This window comes from Bombus impatiens, unplaced genomic scaffold (genome assembly GCF_000188095.3).
Source record: "Bombus impatiens unplaced genomic scaffold, BIMP_2.2 scf_0216, whole genome shotgun sequence".
NCBI classification, from domain to species: Eukaryota; Metazoa; Arthropoda; class Insecta; order Hymenoptera; family Apidae; genus Bombus; species Bombus impatiens.
This window is the reverse complement of record NT_176635.1, coordinates 577,336-598,812: the sequence shown is the minus strand read 5'-3', so window position 1 is coordinate 598,812 and position 21,477 is coordinate 577,336. Positions and strand designations below refer to the sequence as shown.

The following is a 21,477-nucleotide window of genomic DNA, read 5'->3' as shown; positions in this document are numbered from 1 at the left end:
CGTACATCAGTATACGTCAATCAAAAAATAAATGCTTAAAATTTTATCGAGCAATCAACGTCAAATATTCGTGCGTGCTTCAAGTATTCTTTTTTCGATGAAACTATCGGTGGGTAACAGTTTTGGAAGTGGCGTTTATTAAGAGGCGGGTTTATTTGTCTTATCTTTGTTGGCGAGTGCAAGAACGATCATCCGCCGCAAGAAAGTTCGCGGCGAGGGTGCCGGCGACGTGATGTATAATTCATAGAGCCGGTGTTTCATGCATATATAGATATAGAGAGCGTCTTAAGGAATTAATCGTGGCGTCGTGTGGAAGAGTTTCGATGCAAGTCGTTCGTTCTTCGCCGAGGGAATTAATGAAGGATTGATATCGCGATTATGGCCCTTCCCTTGCGGAAAGGGTCCGGTGTGCCAAGAGAGGCCGATCGACAACCGGGCAAACGGGCCGCGATAATTAATTACGAGCGTGACGTCGCTTTAACGTCGTTAATTTTCATTATCTCGATTGGAATTCGCTTGTAGCGCACCGTGTACCGCTTTCGGGCTTGCTAATTTCGCGCCTCGTCTCAACCTCTCCGCGGAAAAGGCATTAATAATTCCGGCTGTCCTTGCAAAATTTGTCACCTACCGTGGCCAGGCCGCGGTAACGTTAACGTTGGTCACGCACACCAAACACTTTCATACAGAGTAGCTATGCTTTCACGGATGCAAGGATCCCAGCAATGCACTTTACATGTTGTCTGGATTATTAAAGCGAACCAAGTGAAACCTAATTATCGCGGTGCCACTCCTGCCACTGGCTTTAGCCGAACGACTAATTTCCACCGCTTTCCTACTGTTTACCGAGGTAACAAAGCAACAACTTTACATTCTCGCCGCTCCCAACCTGTGGGACGACTCTAATCTCCGTAATCTTTGCGTGTCTACGCTTTACATGTATCATTACCTGTCGTTGTTTTGCACTCTTCGTTTCTTACATTCTTCTTTGGTATTCATATCTTATTCGCATAGACCGTCACATCTTAACTGGATCGTGCAACAGAATGGGGTTAGTGAGAATTTTATGCTGTTGTTTCAAACGAATACGTGACATATGTGAATCCTTGGTCTCGAGGAGCTCATTTTCGTTCCTAAATCGATGCATTGTAAATTTGCCGTAGGATATTCATTGCTACGATGTTTCTCTTTATACTGGATCTCTCAGTTGTATAGCATAGTTCAACTGATGTTAGAGGAATTGTATAAGCGACAAGTAGTAAACTATTGGAATTAATTAGATATTAGTAACTTTGCGTAACAGTAACAAGTCTGGTGATAAAATAACTTAATATTTTATAGAAATTTTACAAGTTACAGCTTATTTGATTATCCTGTTTCAAACTGTAAAAAGCAAACGGTAAACTTTTTATTTTACTATTTATAATATTTTGTAGAAGTTAAATATTACGATTATATTGGAACATTTGAAACAGTGACCGAGCCAAGTAAATCGTTAGAATTTCCTTTCACAATTGCAACGTTAAGAACAGAATTCCATAATATAAATTGACTCTGGAGAAATTACAAATGAAATGTTACGCAGCGCAACGTTGATTCTGAATAGATTAAACAGGAAAAGTGACAGGCGAAAGTGTCGATGATATATCACGGACAATTCCGATTTTGTAACTGACACGAATTTTATTCGCATGCTATATATAACAATGTCTTTCTCAGCATATTGTTCCAGGCACGTTTATTTATAAAGTGAAATGGAAGGCCTTTTATACATTTTGTCGGACAATTCTGTCTTGTTCCGCGCTATCTAACGAGCCAATGATCGTATTTCTTTCACTCAACGTGTCACTCCGCCTCGTGCTGTTAGCGTTGCTCGTTTATCTGGTACCTCAACTACAAAGCTGTAGCTTAACCGGGCAACTGTAACCCAACAATTATACGAACGATTGACTAACGAATGTCGATCGGCGAGTGACTCGTATAATGCAATGATTGGACATCGCGCTGATTCGGTTGCTGTTACAGATTCAATTACGGCTCCCACGGCTTGATATTTTGCGACGCCGATTGAACGGCCCGAAATCGGCCGTACAGAACTTTGATCTCCGACCGTCAGTGGTCGAGAAATCGAATTAAACCTGGCTATACGCATAAATAACAAAAATGGTGTCTGTCGTTTATCGCCACTCCCACGACTTTATCTGCTACATTTTTAAATAGATATGTAGTAAGGTAGAGTTGTATGAGTCGTCTAAGTTTCATCGTTTTGAAATTCAATGTTGAACCTTGCACAGAATAATTAAGTTTATTGTACATGTGTATATTATTATAGATATTCAAATTTTGGAATAACAGGAGAGAGACATGACGAGTAACATTTTTCGTTTCATCTTTTTATTCGATCTTGGAAGTAAAGATGTATTTCTGTCTATATAATAATATAAATATGTTTTTTTCTATATGATATATAAATAAGAATGTTACTATACGTCTTAAACAAAAGATGCCCGGTAGCCAGTATGTACATAGTACATAGATTCGCGGGATTGATAATATGTTAATATTAACTTAACACCCGTCGTCTCATATTTAACAACTGTTCGATGCCACGACACAGACGACACGACACTCGTGTGTTAAATAGTTCATAACCTTACCTTAAGATTAAGTCGTTAAGTTCTATCGTATGATGATTAATTAAGCTGCTGGCACGACACCGGTTCGACGAGGCATACATTTCGTCTGTCGACAGAGTATTCTAGCGATCAAGCTTCCAGGATTAATTGCATCGTTAAAGTCGTCGAACAATGTCCCGCAATGAGAAATCAACGCTCAAGTGGGCCCCTTTACGTGCCGTGACCGATGTTCGCGGAATGGATATCAGCTAAGCCGAACAGCGGAGCCGGTAACTTCAAAGAGACGGAGAAAAATTTGAACGGTCAACCCCGCGTAAGAATCGGCAAATTTTTTCGTCAAACGATCAACGCTGCTCGCTTTCCACGCCTATATCTGAATATTTTGACGAAATAACATAAGATATATTTATAAAGAAATGGAATGGATAAAAATCTCTTTAACTATAGATAGATTTTACATGAAAGTAATAACACGATGTATTTTCTTAAGATACTAATAATATATAAGTATAAAAAAAATTGCTTATATCTTGTTACGGAATCGTGCACAAGAATTTATCGAGAATGGCATATTTCGAAGTAATCATATTTTTATGTAGGTATGATTAGGTTAAATAAACAATTTTTAAGTACACCAAATTTTAACGCTATTATATAGAGAAATTTTGAACATCACAATCATTGTGATTTGTGTTATGATTGTGAAAATGTGTTAAATAGAAAATCACGAAAAATGGATACTTTTCGTTTTTACCCATCTCATATTTCTCTCTATTGCGCGTTTCTTCATAAGGGTCCGGGTGAAGGGATGTGTATTTACATATACACTCATTCCTCTTCTATTTCCTCCCTCTATACTTGTCATTAAAGTTGTGTAATGTTATACATATGTAACTCTCTTTGTTTGACGTGATACTATAAAATCGGGATGAAACAATGATTAAAATATTATCACGCGATTGTCGTTTGTTTCATGGGTTCGAAGAAACAAATGGAAACAGACGAACGTAGACCATTAGAGTATTTCGTTCGTTTACCCAGTCACAACACGATTCAACGGGGCGAGTGCTAGACCCGTATATTGAGGAATTGGGACCCTCGTTTTACAAACGTATTCCCTACGTAATAAATTCTCCTTATTTCTTAACCTACAATAATCCTACGCAAAGCCTTTAGGTAGAAAATCTATACATATTTATCTACTTTAATTTCATTTTATTCAACAAAACTTACTTTATATTTATTTGTATTGTTAAAAACCCTTTGTCGGCGATCAGTTTTTATTATTTAAGAATGAATTTTAATTCTACTACCACCGATACTTCTAACAATAATTAATAACCACAAAACATTGCTTCTACACCGGTGTATCATAATGTTGGTTAAGAAACAGAAAACGTATTCGGTAGGTTGGCGCCCTTGGTCGAGGTTAGACGGTCCTGCGGAGAGGCTCCAGCATTGGCTGTTTCGCGGGCGTGGGAGCTCCGCAGGGGTTCAGTTAGTCTGCACGGGTAATAGAACTGCGCTGGGGGTGGGCGTAAGAACGAGGAACGGTTAGTATATCTTCGCGAAGGGTAGGAGCAATAGCCGGTTGGCGCAAGTGCGGCGGGGATATCGTGGCCTGGCGGAGCCCAGTCGAGTCCCGTGAGTCCGGGAAAGCACAGCTATTAAGGTGGTACGTGGTGGTGGTGTAGGCGTCGTCCGGGACTGAGAATTCGAGGCCGCCATCGAGAAGCATCTCCACACGGTGTGTCTGGTGCGTTTATGTGTGGTCGTCGGTTCCGCGTGGTACGCATCGAAAAACCGGCTCGATTCGTGGCTGATTTCCATTCTACCTTGATAACATTGAAAGAGAGCCTTATTCTGTTGTGCCGCGTGCTGTAAGAGTGTGTAGGTGAGTGTGCGTGTGCCTGATAAAAAGAAAGGTTAGAAAGAGAGTAAATGTAAAGAGATTAGCGAGTGGGAATCGAAGAAGAGAGAGAAAGATAAGTAGAATATAGTCGATGCGTGGTAGTATGCGTGGAAAGAGCGGCTGCTCGACCGAACCCGGCGAGGAGGAGGCGAGAGCTGTCACTTCGATCGCCATTTTAGCGCCGAGGCGGTGAAGAACCACCGGGTATGCACGCCGGTAGTGGCGACGAAACGGAGCGCCCTGACACGATGAACGGTGGTGCTGTTTGTGGGCTGTGGCTCTTTCGGTGACTTCCTCTCGAGTGTGTCTCGTGTTTTGGCTATCGAAGGGACCGCTACGCGATACATGATAGAAACGGGGGAAAAGAAAAGTGGTAAGCGCGCGTCGATCAGAATGTGTCCAGTGTATCTTGCGGATCTCACTGTAGACCGTTGTTTCGATTGACGTTATTTTTTTAATTTTTTAAATTTTTAAATTTTTAAATTTTTATTCTATATTTTCGACTTCTTTTTTCGCGTAGAATCACCCCCTTTTCGCTTGTACCACTAGTTACCAACCACCCTGTATATGTTTAAGTGAATTGGACATTAAGTTAATGTGGTAGTTTTCTTCGTACAGACAAATTCGCTAGCTTGGAATGTTCAATAAGTAAGAAAAAATGAATAATTTAAAAAATGCTATATATATATATATATGTATGTATATATATATATATATATATATATTGTACATTTGCTGTTTGTCCGCCTCTGTCTCTGGCCCCAACGCTTCAGTCGACTTGTGTCACTTTCTTGGTGTTTCATCTAGTTTGGATATATATAGTTTCTCTTATTTCGTCGTTTGAGGTTATACATAAAAAGAGGAGATGTCATGTCGCATGAATCAGTGAAATTACCTTGCTCTAATAGTGTATTCGTTGTTTTTCGTCGGTGACTTGATGATTATTTTATAGTCAGTGGAATTTGGAATCGTGTCATAATCTTAACATAATCTAGTCCTCGACTAATTCAACGATCTCGTGCACGCCGGTGACAGTCAAGTGTCGAACGTGTATGCGCGTGGTTAACACGAAATAGTGAGGAAGAAGGTGGTGGTGAGAGTGAGACCGGCGAGGCGCATACATGTGAACATAACGAACACAAGAGAGACAGGGAAGGAATATACGTGTATAGTGAAAAGAGGCGAATGAAGAAGATCGGGGTATAGAGAGAGGGACGGACGGGCACTTACGAACGTAGCAGAAAAGTGAGATGGAAAGCGATGAAAGAGAAGGGACGAATGTATGCGTGTGTGCGTGAAAGAGTGAAAGGGGTTAGAGAAAGAGATAAACGAAGGACGGCGCCATACTGGCTCCCCGGTACATAGTTTTCGTGGCACATTAGGCGATCTTTCTCTCTCGCACTCGCTTCCTTCGATTCGGTTTATGACTCGTCGATCGTCCGTCATATCGCATGGAAGCCTCTGATCGATCGCAAATGGTTTTTAGGTACGTACAACGATAGGCCACGTCTTCGTTGCTGGAACCGAGCAGACAGACACCTCTCCCATCGACACGGACCAGTTTTCCACTTCGTATCGGCCGAAAGAGGAAGAAATCGATGGTGGTGTCACAACAGACAACGTCCGAATCACTTTGCTGGCCGCGTACGTAAACTCTAAACCCGTGGAAAACTCATATCGGAAGTATATAGGAGGAATCGAACAGGCGCGCACGATGATTCTGCGCGTCTGAAAGTACCGTGTACGTAAGAGAGAGGGAACAAGATAGCTAGATGGATAGATAGTTAGATACGTAGATAGGGATAGATAGGACTGATAGAACGTGTGGAAAGAGGAATACACGACGTCGTTCGAGGGCTCGCGTACATATATTTACGTTCGTCGCGTTCGGTGGTGGATAAAGAAAAAAAAATAGAGTGACAACCGGTGATCGAGAGTGGGGGAAACGTATTTCAATAGCGGGAGGAACACGAACGATGTTATCGTTCTTTGTCGCGCGTTTCTTCGACCCCTGATGACCAGTGCTCGCTCTCGGTGTAACCGATTAACAGACTCCCGCGAGTGTCTATCGATTAAACCGTCGGGAGAACAGCGAAGGAGGAAGTGGTAAAGCCTTTGCAAAAGAAAGGAAGAAGGGTGTGGAAGAAAAAGAACGAGAGAGAGAAGAAGGAGAATAGGAGAGCGAATAAGAGAGAAGAAGATCACGGAGAGGATAAAGGATTAGAAAGGAAGAGGATAGAAAATTGGTGACGACTGTGAGTGGTCGGGTAGTGCGTGGCAAGAGAGAGTGTGTGCTCTAAACGGAGCACGTTGCAAAGGAGTAGCATCGAGGACGGGGGGTCCAGAGTGACATTGGGGGGGCGTGTGAGACTGATTTTGCCCCCCCTACCCCCTGTCTGTCGTCCGAAACTGTGACTTCATCGTCGTTAAGTCAATTTCTCGTTGGCGTTACAACGTTGCCGTTTAGGTGAGTCACATTCCATGAATTCTTTTTCCTTCGCGCAAATTCTGCGTACACTATCGTTCATAACTACATATCCGGACACTTCTATCGATTTGTACAAATTATTTATTTTTAAAATTTGTTATTTAAACATTAATAATTTAGTAGAAGCACTTTCCACCATTTTTTTCTAAATCAATAGAATATAAATTCAAGTTAGTTATTAAAGAACGATTGCTATGTACGTATTTTATCTCATATATATATGCGCACATGTTGCGTCGACACAATTATTTAGGTAATATTACTGATACAACTGCTACATCTCAATTTCTGTGTCTTTCAATAAAGTAACATAAGACAGGTAAAGGAAACAGTAGATAGTATAGCCGGAACAGACGTTATTATTAAAAATAAGTAAATTTTTAATTCGAAAGAGAATACAACTTCGAAAGTATAGTCGTATGATTTATAATTCAGAAATCAAAGAATCTGAATATAAAATATATAAAGTTTGACGATTAAGAACGCCAGTTCTTTTTTTATTATTGCATATAAACTTCCAAAAATCAATTTAACGTATATACCTATGATGGTTATAAATAATAAGATCATCGCAACTCCATTTATGCGATATTTAATTTCCTAATTAAAATACATATTGTCAGAAATATACAAGTGTTCAGATACTTTTGAACGATACTGTATACTGTATACCACGACCTTCGTCGTTATATCCTTTTTCTCTGCGTTTCACCAGCCTTTATCTCTCATTCTTCGAATGCAAATCATTTATATTTGCAAAACGAAACGAAACGAAACGAAACGTGGCATTGAGAGTCCGCGAAAGAAATGAATTCTGGGATTGGTAGGGGGCGGGAGGAGAGGGTTTTTGTCCTGTGAGGTCGGCCGAACATTATGATAACGTACAATGTCGCGTCGGGATTCATTGTACGCTTAGTAACAGGCCGCGTTCACTTCCTGGCCTGCTCTCTTGTCCGCGTGGAGTAAGAAACAAACAGGCTCGAGCAGAGAATAGTTCTTCTTTAAGTGTTTTGTCTATACCTCCCCTGTTCTCTTTGTTTTCGTTCATCCGCACTCCGCGTCGTGTTCTGGTCGACGGTCCTCCGGCTGGCGGATTTTGTTCCTGCCCGGAAAAGAGAAAAATACGACATTGATTCGCCACCGAAACACCACTGGCTCCAATTTCATCGTGTTGCATACCACGTTGCACGTATCCGTGACTTACCCTCGATCTCTCTGTCTCCAAGTCGCGAACAAGGAGTTGGAAGGTTGTTGACCTTGCTAATTACACCCTGGATCGTTTCTGAACTCGTCGAAAACGCGTCTTTATCCTCTTGATTCTTTGTTTGTTTTAGTCTCTGGCTTTCTTTTCTGTTTCAATGTTGGAATCGATAATAACAGAATTGTAGATGGATAGTAACTGCACTATGAATATTTGCGTTAAGTTTTTACGAGTATAAGCAAAGAAATAGAGAAGAGAAATAGAGAGAAATATTTGTTTTGTCCATTAAATATTATGAATTTTATAATTCCGAATTATAAAAATACTAGGTACTTGCCATTTTTATGTAATCAAAATAAAATTCTTTTTAGTATTATCGTCTATTTTCTGTGTTTACATATTGTTCATTTCATTCGTCGACGAAAACGAAAGAAATAAATCACTGCGTCTTCGTCGATTTCCTTTTGTTTGGCTTAGTGGTAATATTCCCGTAAAGTATCTTTCCATTAAACGTAGAATGTAACGAAGTAAGAACGATGTAAGACTAAATATCCAACGGGTTGAAAAAACAATGTTATTAATAGATAATGCAAGAACCGGCAGACCTTTGCACTCTCCTAATATTTTCTTGTAATTACGAGCACCTAATATCCTGCGCGTAGTAACGTATCTTCGTTACAGGGAATTCTACGTTACGCTTAGTCATACATGGTTTAACACGAGTACAACGATTTTATAGCGTCTGAACACGTATCATTACTTAAGGTGATCATTTTCAACGTTCGTATGCTTTGCGAGAATTACGCGGTTAATTTAATGCGTTCGGCGCGTCTTTGGGGGAATCTTGAATTAGCTCGCGCCCACGAAGCTAGTTACTTGATTTCGGTTACCTGATTCCGAGCAATTCCCGCTTCTCGGAAATACGCTGCGTCTCACAGCAATAAAATCATTCTAAAATTTTCCATTTCTTACATACAGTGGCTGGAGAAGCTATTTGAATACTTATCGCGGAAAATCTTTACGCGTGTAGTGCGCTTATGTACGTTTATTATACGAGCTTCTCAAAAAGCCAAACTCCGCTTTTCATTAATTTCTTGACTTTATTACATAAGTGCACTTATGTAAGATTAATACTTCATTCCCAGGAAACAAATAATTCCATAAGCTCATTCATTGTAAGATTTTCTAACTTTCATTTACGCGTACAAATTCGTTTTAAATTTCACTAATATCAATCATGATAGCGTCGTCTCGTTCTAATTGTAGTGAAATTTCGAAGTGCTTTCTATGTAACACACATAGTATATCGATAAAAAGTTTCTATAGACGATCAGATACTTTTGTGAGCTGCTATACTTCGTTCCTTTTCGCGTTAACCACGACACGCTATAAGAATCGGAAGTTTCTGGGTTTGTTTTATAGGTACGAGGCCCGCTCTATTTATACGTGATACATACGTTTAACGTTGATTTGATTCGATTATTCTGTCGAACGGGCAGACGTTTTTTACGCGGAATCTCTTTAGAGCCGATTGAATAAAAATCCAATCGCTTTTTACCGCCTCCTCCCATTATAGTCTCCTTTTCCCTGCCTTCTTTTCTTTCTTCCTTTTTTTTTCAATAGGAGGAAACAAAATTCACTGGTGAAACGAATATGGCAGCCAGGCGAATTCATTTTTGTTAACGGTGCAATTACTTTCAAAATGATTGACGTCAAATAGTACGCGCTATTTGCGCGACCACGTTCGTCAGATTATATACATATTTAGCGATTGCCTGCAGTCTCTCTCTTTTTTATTTTACATTCCCTCCCCCTCTGCCTCCGATTTTTTTCCCTTTCAAATATAATTGATTGACAGCGTGCAACGCTGAAATTCAATTACCGTTGATACAACGCTCGAGTACCAGTCGACTTCTGATCAATACTCGAATAGGACCGTTTTTCCGGCCGTGTTTCTCGCGAATAGAGACAGACATTGGTAAAAAAAAAAAAAAAATAAAAAAAATAAAACAGGTACAGACGCAGTGACCGATGTCGTTTCGTCGAAACGTAACCTGGGTCGTTGGACCACACCATTAACCCCTTGGGGGGTGGCGGATGGTTTTGTTACAATCGTTTCAGGAAACGCTGGTCGGTGGTGGCATATTTTTTTCTTTCTTCCTTTTCCTTTTTTCGTGCAGAATCCAAAAGAAATTCATAATTATACGGGTTCGTTAGCGGTTACCCGGTATTCCGTTTTGAAGTTAATCGACGATGAAAGAATTTCGCTCGGGATCACGATGAGCGGGCTTAAAATACGAGCAGCTTTCGTGGCTTTGACCATTAAAAGCTGTACTGGCGATGCGGTTAACCTCAAAAAGTCTATAGTTGGGCCTTCCGTCGGCAACCCTGGGCAATTTCACTGGAGAATATGAGGAAGGATAGCGGAGGAACGAGGTCGGCGCGCGCGTAGGCATCCTCGTCCTTTTTTACTTTCTTTCTTTTCGCAGTTGCATCGAAAAGGAACGGTGTTGCGCGCGTCGTTAACGAAAGCAGGCCACGTTTCGCCGTGGATGAGGCTTGGCTTCTTAATCGCCTGACCGTCGCGTCGTTTCTTTCTACGAGTATTTTACTTTGGCATTAAAGAGGGAAGAAATTTAAATAAAAACGAAGGAAGAAATATTTTTAGGAATTTAGCTTGCTTCTTAATCGTTTCGTTTTAGTTTACTTTGTAATTGAAAAGAGAAGAAATTTTAATAGAGTGTAAGCAATATTTGGAGAATGAATCGAATCTTTTTATTGATTTTATTCCTTTAATTAATCGGATCGTTCGTATCGAATTAATATAAAAATGCACGTTACGATACTTTGATCGAGCAAGAAGAAAGGATTTGTTGGTTCTCGCGTGTTAAACGTTATTCGCGAAAATCCTTTTCAAATACCGTCCGTGTTAATCGGATCGATCGGAGAAAAAAAAATATGGACAGGGTCATTTGGGGTCAGAGGGTACCTGAAATAACAGGAGGGCTCGTCGGATTACTCGATGTATTTGTTCAGAGGGTTCCACTCGTAAATTGTTTCTCTGGAGTTTCGCGGGGGTCTGTTACCATTCTCATAGTTTTGTTTGACGAGAAGATCCTCTCCGAACAACGTGGTCTTACGTAATAACTATCGGAAAAACGGAATTCTTCAAATATTTGTAAACATCATTCTCTCTCATGCTCGACATGCATTCGTACTGCAACTCGTTCAGATTACTCATGTTACCTGATTTCAAGTGATTTCGATTCAAGCAACTTGAAACCTCTTTATCGCATGTTATTTATCCACTTGATTTGAAATATCCTTTCGTATCTCTATACTCGTCTTCATTAAAACCTCGTTCCGATTAATTTAAATTCATTTGAAAGTCCTCAATTCATTCGATCGCTGTTTACCTGATGCACTAAATACATAAGTTGCAGTTTCACTATACATCTCATTACGGTGTTAATAAAATTCCAGAAACGTTCCCGGAAGTTTAAATTCGATAGACCAATGCCATCTACTAAATTCCATCCTATCGTATCATCGAATAGAATACACCCAGAAAGAAGATATTTTCTAAATCCTATATCTTCTAAACGTTAAACCAGTACATTTCTACGGAGAGATTTACCATCATCCTCTTCTTCCCACGTTTGGGCGATATCCATCCTCGGTATCATTGCACGTACGAACAATGAGCTATTACAGAGAGCGTGTAGAACATAAACATAACGTGGACCGATGAAAGTACACAAATCGTTAGGCAGAACAAGGCGTCTCGTTTAAAGTACAGATGAAACGACCTGTACCGCCTAGCTTGTACCACGGTGATGCAACTGGGCACGGCGCCCTTATAGAAAACGTGGGGCACGAGGAAGAATCGAGAAGAGTATGCCTCGTGCACGACGTGCCTCTCCTCTATAGCCAGTTATACGTACATACATATATAATATACATATATACATACCGCGTATACACGACGAGTCCTAGATTCTCGGTTTCGTATCCGTGAGAGAGAAGAGAAGGAAGAAACTCGCAGCTCCGCCAGTCCCACGGAGCCTTCTCGGAGTGTCCTCAGTTATCTCGGCCAGAAGGGGGCCTCACCTCTACGATCCTCTTCTCCTGGCGGTCCCTTTCTCTCCGGGCCAGTCCTTTCGAATGCATCCATCTCGCTATACCCACCTCTTCCTTCTCGTTCACGTCGTTCGTTTTTTACCCCGCAACAACGTGTGCCCGTCCTTTTCGCATTTCAACGAACATCATTTCCTCCTTATTACAAAACTAATCCACTCCTCCCTCTGGTTTTCCCTTCTCTTTCTATCGCTTTCTACGAATCTCGCGTTTAATTCCGCCTCTGTCAGCGTATCTTTCTTCTCGTCACGACTTTGAAGTTCGCTTTAATGTATATGTATATCCGAGTTTCGTCGATAATGAGACGAGCGTTCGTCGTTTCCTGGGGATTCTTTCCCTCTTCTCAGGCGATTCGTGTTATCAACGTGAGAAAGGATTTTCATTTCTACCGATAACCGTGCAAGGAACGCCTCTTACAGATTGGTCTTACAATATCCTATGTATCGTCGAGTTAGGTGGTCCCAAGTTTCGATGCTAATAGGACATTTTATATTAGAAGAGATAGGAGAAACCTGGAGTTTTATCGCTTTCTTTCAGCTATCTCTGTCGTTATTCGTTCCATTTAAAATATATAGATTCAAGTATATACATAGGTAATACATAATAATTTATTCATGTAGCAATTATTTAAATGGATAAAACAGCGACTTGCTGTCACAGTGATATGCATTCTACGGTAAAATATCGAATTTTATCATTATAAAACCACCTAAAAAGCATTTAGGACAAACGATTTAGATTTCTACGAAGTATTTTAGTATTATGCCAAGCAATTTCGTCTGGAATTACGAAGAAAATGGAACTATATCTGTTCAATTCCAACACCATACTTTTTCCTCCATACAAGAACGTACTGAATTTTAGAATTGCTCTCTCACAAAAGATGAAAATTGTCATTACCGTGTTCTTCTCCTAGCCTTCGTATATTCCGAATTCAACGTCCAGGAACTGTATATTGATATCAATATGCCAGCCACATTTTTTTGCCTTTCTGTTCTTTATTGATCGAAATGGAAAAGTTTAATTAGACAGCGGACGAGTTCCAGAGGAAATTACTCGACTGGTTTTAATATCCTCTGCGTGTTCGGCGAATTCCAAAGGAGACCGGACCTAAGGTATACCTCGCGACCTGACCTCAACCTGTTCGACTGTTCGGTACTCCTGTTTCTACCGGTTTTTTTTTCTTTCTTCGCCGGTGGACCAACCCCAGATCCCCCTGTCAGTCCCTCGATTCCTCTTCCTCGAATCTTTTTTTTTCTCTTCTTTTTTGCATCGGAATTCATCTTTCCACTATACGTCTCCGTTCTGTTTCGTCTGTGTCCTTTTCGGCCCTTCTCTTTTTCCAGCTGCCTTCGTTTTACACGATCTTTCCAAAACATCATTGTACTGGCAACTATTCCACGTTCCATTGACTGCTGTTTCGCCTGCTTTATTTTCGTTCACACACGCGAGGCGTATGAGACGATCTTAATGCGAAGTTTCAGCTTTCTTTCGTTATTTTTCGACCACTGTGGCATTCGTATTGATATGGAAAGTAGTGGAGCCATAATTTTCTCTCTATACTGTATCGTTATTATCGTTTTACTATTTATTTATTACTGTACTATTTATTTATTTATTCCGTAGGTTATCAGTGGTGACATTTAATTTCGCAGTGGTATTGGTGGCTCATAAGCGATTCGCAATAATTTAGTTTACTATTTAAGTCTATGCATACGTATACTGAATGTTTACGTAGCTCAAGAGTACTCTCAATCTATCTATTGTCCATATTTTGACTAAAAGTTCTTAACTAAAAGGATCAATGTGTCTTGTCAATACAAGATTGTCGATTTTGTGCAATGATGTTGGACAACTTGAAATATTAATAGTGTTATTAATTTTCTGAGGAAACTCTAATATTTGTATGGATAATATCTTTATGGTATTACATATATAGTAATATATATTATACAGTATATATATTACTATATGCACTACTATACATATATCTCACCTTAAAACGTATTTTCAGAGAAAGTATATTAGGTCGTCGGAAAAGTTTCTTTCGTTTCATAAGAAAACAATGGGTGCACAACATTTTTCGTTTTATATTATTTTATCGAATTACGTATGATGCATTTTCTTCTATCAAGACAAAGATTGCAGATTAGGTTTCATGTTTGTATGAAGATGCGTCGTTGTAAAAGACGTGTCTATAAAAGGAAGACACTTTTCGACAACCTAACAGATCTATGGATGTTAAACTCGATCATCGACGATCCAAGAAAAATCTCACTCTTGAATTTCGTCGGAAAGAATCTTTGTTCTCATTACAAGTGTTTCAAATTTTGTCCTAATTTATCTAAAGCCTAACATAATAGCGGAAAGTTCATCCTTCATCCGTTTCCTCATTTTTAGCTTAATCTACACGTTTACGTTAAAATTGATCATTCCTCCGTAGGTAGCTTCTTCTAGCTCCTCTTATATCTTTGCATAGTCTGAATAGACGAAAGACATAAAAAAAACTTTGGTGGCTGATTGACAAAAAATCGTAACTAACAATCTTAGAACAAACTTCTTATACATAAAACTACTCTGAAAATAGCATTACAAATCCATATAGAAATTTGTAAAATAAGCTGGCGCGTGCTAGCACTTTTGTTTGTCACCGCGTGCTCCGAGAAGAAAAATCCAGCGAATGTAGGACGTAGAACGTTGAAACGTCAGAAATGGTGGTTCGATGCGTGGAGGATAGAGTGGCGGGCATGGTTGGGATACATTCCGGCTTGACCAGCCGCAGAATCGTCAACTATGACGGAGGTTGAAGCTTATCTAGGCTGTTCCGTGGCTACGTAATGACGAAACAATGGCACGTCTTGATCGTGCATCGGATATACGTAATCGTGGCTGGTTCGGCCAGATTTCACTCAACGCCCGCTCCTTGAATATGCAATAGCTCGATATTCGTTGTTTCTGCACACGTTAAAGGTCTTGATACTCCGGCATGATTTATGCTCGTGAAACGACCAAAGTCCGCTCCGTTCGATTACGTGCGAAATATTCCTCCAGGCTCTCTCCTGACTTTTCGAATAGTTTCTTGAAATCTTCTTTTTTGTTCTTTTTATTTTTTTTTTTTGTGATCTATCGTACAACGATACTCAGCACAGACCGTAATGAATTAAATTGACACGAATGGGAGTAGATCCAATAGTGTATCACTATGATATCGTATTTAGCTTATGCCGTTAAATTTGTACGGTAAAAGTAAAGAGTTCTACCAATCAATCAGCCACCAAAGTTTTCTATGTCTTTCGTTTATTCAGACTATGGAAAAATAAGAGGAGCTAGAATGCTATCCGCATTCTTTTGTGATGTTCAGCGATTTTCTGGCCAGGTTGTTGAGGTGATTCTTCAGCCGTTATTGATATAACCCGGCTGTGTCTGATGATTTCTTCTTTCACCGTGGATATATCGGTTTCTTTGTTTATTTTTTCGTTCCGCAAGTACCGGTCTACTTTCAAAATGGCTCTCGACTTTTTGTTTTGTCATCTCTTTACTGACTTTACGTTGAAGTTTGAGGCTGTACCTCGTAATTGGCAGATGTACGTCTACATCGATTTCAGAGTAGTTTTATATATGGGAAGTTTGTTCTAAGATTGTAAGCTACGATTTTTTGTCAATTAGCCACCAAAGTTTTCTATGTCTTTCGTTTAATAGCTCTGTTTTTTTTTATGCGGACCTACGTTTTCCTATTAAAGTTTCCCGTGTAAGTGTACTACGAGATATCTGGTTTTAAAATTAGAATTTTGCTTCCTTAGTTTGAACGACGTCGTGGAAGTTAGCTCGTTGTGAATGGAGAAGAGAAACATATTCAATTTTCAAGCACAGCGTGGTAGTGTAATGCGCATAAAATCTGCGAATCACGAGCTCTTTTGCTTTGCTTACCGTGGCTCTATAATGCAAGAGGTGAATCGTTTAACATGTGACGGAATTTCATGCAAACGCCGGCACGAGAGACAAGAAAGGCGTGTCTCGAAGCATACCGTACCGAAAAGGTTGAGAAACGAGTCGCACGCCATTAGGTAACACGCTAATCCGTTTGCATTAGCGGACACACAGGCTAGTTATCGTATTTCCGCGATTTTGTGTTTTAAAGTTTTTAGAAATCATCTGCTAATTTTTTTTTTATTAATCTCTAAGTTTATCTTTTTTAGAATAGAACATCTCAGTCGAAGGTTTAATTATGTTGCAACATATAAAAAGTCCGATTTTTGTAAATTACGCTGTGCAATTACCTTCTTCAATTATTTTTGAGAAGCATCAATTTTATAAGAAGAGGAAAATTCTTTAGCATTCGATCTTCCCCGTACAGCACGCGCAGTATCATTTTTGGAGCTTACAGCGAAAGAAAATAGATTTTAACGATATACTTAAATTAAATAAAAGTCCCACAGCGAATGGATGTGCATTAAAATTCTATTACAGTCGAATGTCGCAGTGTAAAGGTTAATAGAATGACAGTCATAACTGGACTGCGAATGTTTATGCAATTTCATATTTTTTACGAATGTAACGCGACGAAAGCAATCTAAATAGCAATTTGTTCCATCTATTGAATATTATACCGAGGGCTTATACGAACGTTCTATTAAAAATCGGCTACTGAACGTTGATTTCTTTTACCGATTAACGTACAATATTTTTGATTACAAAATCTGTCACCTTAGAGAAGAAATAAATAAACGCTACGAAATAATAATTTTCCAGCAGCATATCCTTTTGTCAATATTCGCCGAATAACAGAGCATTAATTTTCTTATGTTCTCCTTGAGAACTTTAAACGCACTTTTAGATGAATTCTAAAATAAAAATTTCATCCCTAACATCGATCCTTAATATCTAATAACAGTTATTAAAATATTTTTTACCGAAGAGAAGAAGAAAACTAACGATACAAAATAGTACTATTCCCAGTAGTATACTCTAAATTCACCAATGCTCGTCGAATAACAGAGAGTTTGGGTCTTCTTATGTTCTCTTCGATGGCCGTCGGTATTCTTCTACGCCCACTCTTACCATCTACCTGTCTCTTTCCAATGCTTTCCCTTCTTACGTTTTCTTCTTTTTTTCAACAGCTTGCTTTCTTCGGTCCAGTCGCCGTGGCTCGTTTTCTCATTGTCAGCGTCTGTCTCCCTGTCTCTCTCGCTTTTTCGCCGCCTCGTCGTCCTCCCGGGGCCTTCTCTGGCCGCCTGTAGCTCTCCTGAAACTTCTCGTTGCCCCTTCCATAGGAATTCTCCTTTTCTACGGTCTTCCTTGCCTCGGGCTTTCCAAACTTCACCATCTTCTCTCGTGTCTGAAAGGAGGAGGCAAGGAAAGGGATCTCCTCCCCTGTTGTACTTCTTTCTCTTTTTTTTTTACTCTTTCTCGTTTCGTTTTCCTCTCCTTATTCCGCCTTGATTTCTTGACTCCCTGAATCGTCTGCTTTTCGTCCAGGCATCGCGAGAATTCTCGTTCGTTCCATCTGTTCCTCGCTTTGTTCACTAAGAGGCTCGATACGATCGATGATATTGACAATAGTTTTTGTAACAGCAGTTACTCTATCATATCTTTAACAGAATCAAAGAATATACGTTCTTGTTCACAAGTATCGGAACAGCTGCCGTATTCGTACGAAATTAATCCAAATTACCAAGGGAACGAGACGAATTAATTTAATTAACTATATTTGCAGATATTTTAAAATGTGGAATACAAAGTTAATCGTAAGCGTTGCTCGCTTGATAATACTCGTTATAAGATTGCGCGATACTGCGGTACTGATACTAATATTCATTCGACTGACTCGATACTAATATTAATTCGTGCGACTGACTGACTGGAGAACTTGGTCGTCTATTTATACTGGTCGAGGGGGGTATCGAAAGGTTTGAACTTGTCGTCGGTTGTAGGTTGCACGTAGCAGTGAAATTGCTCGACGAAATTATGTGCGTCGTACTGTATTAATCCTCTGTGGCAAAACATCTATGTGAGGCATCTTCGTATCGAAACGTCCTAAAACGCATATGCCGCTACATACATTTGCAAGAATTACAGTAATATCACAGTTACAATAAATTGTACAAATGTGTCGTCCTCCGCAGGACGAGCTTTTCAACCGAAGAATCGAATAACAACAAATACAGTGATAATACAAGTATCAAAATGGAACAAATGTGGAGAAAAAACCGATGAGCTTTATCATACCAAATCGATGAAATTATTATTTTAATATCGATTATACAGATTCTTTCCAGTCCAACATTTCGAATAAGATAACAATTTTTAAACGTTTTAAACAATTTCTCAGTAACCCGATCTTCGATTTTCTTAACTTTTCCTAAGCGTTCTAATACGTACGATTCGAGCGCTTCTTGTTCTTAAGGAACATCGATTGGCGCTCGTCGTCTTGCAAATTCACCGTAACCATTCCATCCTAGCTCCGATGGAAAACGGTCTTATCTACAGCGATCGCGTCTCATCGATTCCACGGATCTATCTTTTTCCGTGGATCGTTCCATTTTGCTTCCACCCCTTAATTTTCCTCCTCACGAGAGGAGAACGCGGTTGCACCGCGATTAAGACAAAATACAACGGATCCATCGAAGCGTGGAAATCGTCGGCTTCCAGCTTCCCTTCCTTTCCTATCGGCGCGCATCTTTCGAGCCGTCTAACGACGAAACTTGTGGTAATTGGATTTAATGAGCATTCTTTTCCTGCGTCGAGATGCCGATACACCGAGAGTCGAGCCCGTTTGGCCCCGTGCTCGTTCGATTGTGAAATACTCGAGCACGCTTTGCTTGCCACGCTCTTCTGCTTGATCCGATGTAACTAACTTGCTCGAACTTAGAATCTTCCGATGTTCGTAATATACGATATACGATATACAGGATATTCCAGGGCGACTACAGCCAGGTAGATTATTCCATTGGGTCGTTCTTAAAGTAAATTCCTTTGTTTCTTTTCTTTTTTTTTTTATTTAGATGTCATATTTTAAGAGCTAACTTTATTCCAATTTATAAGATTGTTATATCGTACATTTTAACGGTTCACATTTCAAGCTTTGTTTAGAAAAAAAATTGTTATAAGTGGAAAAGCGAAGCGTGCATTTTTGTCATACTTTGATCGTAAGGTATTATTCTAGTAAGGTATTAAATCATCCGAAAAGTTTCTTTCGTTTTGTAAGGAAACAATGGATGCACAACATTTTTCGTTTTATATTATTTTATCGAATTACACATGATCTATTTTGTTCTATCAAACTAAAGATCACAACGTTCGACAGATTAGGTTTCATGTTTGTATAAAGATGCATCGTTGTAAAAGACGTGTCCGTAGAAGAAAGACACTTTTCGGACAACCTAATAGAAACGCAGTGCAAGGAAGGAAAAGGAAAATTATGTGTGGATAGAGATTTCAAAGATGCACCGCGTTTTGGAAGGTCAGTCGAGGCTGATGAAGATCAAATAATAAAGACATTGGTGGAAGCAAATCGTCGCATAACAAGAAAAATTGCTGCGAATTTACATGATTTAATAAAACTGTTTTTCTTTATAAAAAAAAAATGGTCTTTCACTCTCGCGCAGGAAACGAAATCACTTTCCAAACAATCCACGACTTTTCCTATTGCTCGCTATTTCCAATCTGTGTGACGCAAGAATTTTTAAAACTCGCTAACTGTTTGGTCGGAAGTACTGACCTGTTTTTTTCTTAGATTGTCGAATAAAAACGCAACCTAGTCACGTGGAATGCTTTCTATCGAGCTAATTGCGAGTATGTACATCTGATATACGATAGGAGAGATAATATAGGTCGTGCCTATCTAGGCGCCAGCACAGTTTATTATTACATACTGATTGATTATATTACTGAAATTCGTAGCTGTTACAAAATTGGATACGAGCGAATTTACGACCTCGTGTATTTCGTATAACGCCAGCGTAAATTATTAGTCTAATGCTGTGTATAAGTGATGGCGCATTGGTTCAACATGGTTAACTTCCTAACTTAGACTTTCAACAAACTTTGTATCAAAGAATTAAAACTCACATATACGTCGATACTTTACAATTTTGTATGAAAATATAATCGTGCAATATAATTTATGGTCAGAGCAATGTTAACGTACGGATAATTAAGAGTCTTACCTAACTACAGAGAAAGATAGTAACAGCAAAAACGTGTAAAACGAATTTCATTATAAGAATAGTTTTTTTTATTTGGATGAATTTTACAATCAATTCTCATTGAGAATTATAAGTACATTTTTCTGGCGTGCTAATATGCCGTGTTTAATAAGTGTTTATCGTGTGTTTGATTCTAGTTGAATCTAATACTTAAATCTAAAGGGTAATATCTTTTTAGCCTGCGGATCTGATCCGACGTGTCAAGTAATTGAGTAACTGTGGGATTTGGTGGTTAATGGTGTTAAATCTTATGTTATATCTATTACTGAATTTGGATATTTCTTCTTTGACCGTGGGTATCTTGAGGTGGCGATGTATTGTTTCGATAAGAATAGTTGTGAATATTTCGTTTGAAATTAGAATAAAATCGTAGCAAGACGTACAATATTCTATTAAAATAGTCGTATCTTTAGATACATCGTAGACACAAATATGTTCTCTTCCAAATTTCTTTGTACAACGTAGCTTTCGAATTTAAAGAACTTTGGACTACTTTGCATATCTTCCTGTGTCATTACTACAACCACGTAATCATCCATAAACACCCACAACCTAATAGTCGCAATATCAATTCGAAATTACAAGCTTTAGCCCACGCAAGAAAACTCAAACGTACAGACACGACAACTCGCGAATCCTAGCTTCTAACTTCCTCTTGCCTTCGCTCGGCGCAAGTTTCGTCGTATTCTCCGCGAGTATTTCCTTAGCAAGACTCGTTCGGGTGTTCTGGTTTCCGGTCGCAAAACGGAAAAGCGTGTATCGAGCTCCGAAAGGAAACTATACCGAGAAACGGTTGAAAAAGTTTCCCTTCGCCGTCTTGCTTCGATCCGGAGCAGGCTGTTCAAGTGGATTATGTATCCGGCGGTCGTCGTATACATCTTCCGTGGAAAGTTTCAACCTAA

At 39.4% G+C, this 21,477-nt stretch overlaps 1 protein-coding gene and 1 long non-coding RNA gene across 3 annotated transcripts in view; one reads left to right on the top strand and one right to left on the bottom strand.

Annotated features, from left to right (window-relative positions):
* Window positions 1-2,446: 2,446 nt before the first annotated feature.
* Window positions 2,447-6,177, bottom strand: LOC117151444. Of its 2 annotated transcripts, none has more exons than XR_004461380.1 (2): window positions 6,040-6,177; window positions 2,447-4,464 (listed from the first exon to the last, which is right to left on the bottom strand). It is a non-coding gene; the product is annotated as an uncharacterized LOC117151444 (long non-coding RNA). The 2 variants fall into 2 exon arrangements; XR_004461379.1 differs by having other exon boundaries at window positions 2,447-4,468; window positions 6,040-6,173.
* A 107-nt stretch (window positions 6,178-6,284) lies between these two features.
* Window positions 6,285-21,477, top strand: part of LOC100743182 (plexin-A4) — a 433,200-nt gene continuing 418,007 nt past the window's right edge. The window contains exon 1 of the mRNA XM_024366326.2: window positions 6,285-7,012. The gene's annotated coding sequence lies outside the window, so the exon portion shown is untranslated. The remainder of the gene's footprint in view (window positions 7,013-21,477) is intronic.